The sequence below is a fragment of the Elephantulus edwardii genome, unplaced genomic scaffold (genome assembly GCF_000299155.1).
Source record: "Elephantulus edwardii isolate Elephantulus edwardi_28Jun2011 unplaced genomic scaffold, EleEdw1.0 scaffold00538, whole genome shotgun sequence".
NCBI classification, from domain to species: Eukaryota; Metazoa; Chordata; class Mammalia; order Macroscelidea; family Macroscelididae; genus Elephantulus; species Elephantulus edwardii.
In genome coordinates, this window is record NW_006400288.1 from 328,630 (window position 1) to 330,868 (window position 2,239).

Genomic DNA, 2,239 nt, shown 5'->3' on the forward strand with positions numbered 1-2,239 from the left:
TATTACCGAATACTTTTTCCCAGTCAGTGGCTTCCCTTTTTACCCTGTTGGAGAAGTTTTTGGATGTGCATAGGGATTTGAGTCTTAGAAGGTCCCATTCATCTATGTTATCTTCTCCTGGTTGTAGCTAGGAATCTAATCTAAGTCCTGGTAGCTCTCAAGTTCCACCTCATTTCCTCTTTAGCCCTTTATCTGGACAAGAAGAGAAGAAAACCTGAGTGATCCTTTTTCTTGGTGTTGTAATATAGAGGGTGTGAAAAGGTGTTTTGTACCTGATAGGTACTGTAGGACTTTCACTTCATTGCCTAACCTTCATAAAATTCCAAGCTAAAACTCCTCCAGACACTTAAGCTGTTTTCTTTTTCTTTTTTTATGAATGAGGCAATTTATTAACCCAGCATCACTTGTTCTAATGTTTTTTTATTGGCAGCTGCCACTTGTCCGGCGACTCTGTTCAGATCTCTCTGTCCCTGAGGTGTCAGTTTGCATCCCCCATCTTGGTCTTTTTCCACCAATTTGAGCCCTTCCAGGGCTTGAAGAACCCAGCAGGCCACACTTTTGGAGCCTCGGCTGAATTGGCTGGGCATTAAGCCGTTTCTCTGCTGCCTGTAGATCTTGGTCATGGAGCTAACCCCAGCACCACCCCAGAGGTACAGGTGGAAGCAGCTCGCATGTAAAACCAGTTCTCATTGTAGGGAGCAAGCTCTTTAATGCTTGGCCAGCTTGACAGTGTCTACCAATTTGGAGACTTTCAGTTTTCCAGACTTTTTGAGGAAGGCTGCCAGAACTCTGACAAACTCCTGCTGGTTCACTTCTTTTACAGTCACTTCAGGCATTTTGTGGCCTCCGCGCGCCTAGCCAGGGGAAAGGGCACTCGTCATTTTCATATCAACTTGAAAGTGTGCTGTGGTCTCTCCAGCAAGTCTATGTATGGAACAAACCTTTTTGTACTCTCTTGGTGCAGGTGTAATGTCATCAATCAATCTTGACTTCTGAACTAAATATGGTGTTAGGGATCCATTCTGCCTAAGTAGGGGGACCATCCTATTTTCACCTCTTGAGTGAACACAACTCAGGTTTTCATTCAGGAATTTTTATTCACAGGGATTAGAAATCAACAGGTTTTCCTTTACAAATCCTGGATCTATAAAACAATGCACTTTAGAATTAATGCCATGTCTCCAGGATTTGTTGGTGCAGTGTATGCTGTTAAACCAAACCGAATCCTAATAACATTGCTTCTTGTGTTTTTTTTGGTTGTTTTGTTTGTTTTTCATTTTGTTTTTGTTTTTTAATTATGTGTTCTCTAAAGGCTGGAGGGAGCTCTGTTGGTGGTAGAAAGATGGGCAATCTCCTTGTGCAATTTTAGAGCCTCTGAAAACCTGCTGGAGGGTCAACTATGAGTTGGTTCTGACTTAATGACAAATAAACAAAGTCCATTAACTTATCCCTCTGTAAATTGTAAATATTAAAGTGTAGTGGTTTCAAGATGTAATAGTTTGGTAAAATACAAGAGAAAGGTTACAGAAATTTCCGTCTCTGGATTGGCCCCTGTGAAGATGTGGTAAAGGTAAGGGAAGAAAGCAATATAATTACCTCACAATGGGACAGGAACTATCTCCTAAAACCTCTTTTGACACATTTCCATCTCAGATAGGCTTCCAGGTGACTGGCTCATGAATAGATCCATTCCTGGGCAGAAGTGAGGGGATTTTCCCTGGTCTATGACCAGCAAAGCAAGATACTACAGGACAAAGAAATATCTAGAACCATAGTTTTGAGGGACTGATGACCATAAAGATGGCTAAAGACCAAAGAGTATCTTTATTGGGACAGAAGGGGTTTCCTTTTTGTTTGGTTCCTTATTTTCTTCATTCTACCAGTATGAAGAGTCCCAGGCAAGAAATCAATGGAATACTAAACAGTTTAAGAAAGCTTATCTTAGAGATAGAACTAGCAAAGGACAGTGGGACACCAATATCTACCAATTACAGGAAAACATGACTCTCTGTGATGGTGAATTTTATGTGTTAAATTGGCTAGACCAAGTTTAAGCCTGTGATGTAATGGTGGGCGCACGGCCTTAAGGCCTTCCTTTCTCTAGGGAAACCAGAACGGTGTCGCGCATGATATGACGCGTAAATAAGCACAACCATAAGGATCAGAAGGCGCCCTGGGCTGAAGGACACAATCTCTACCCTGGGTTTGGAGAGTGAATCGAGTATATTACAAGGATCGC

General features: G+C 41.9%; 2 pseudogenes across 1 annotated transcript in view; one reads left to right on the top strand and one right to left on the bottom strand.

The window, feature by feature from the left end:
* Positions 1 to 2,239, top strand: part of LOC102859025 — a 12,173-nt pseudogene that overhangs the window by 5,591 nt on the left and 4,343 nt on the right. The gene's annotated exons all lie outside the window — the stretch shown is intronic.
* LOC102857406 lies at positions 390 to 863 on the bottom strand (annotated as a pseudogene).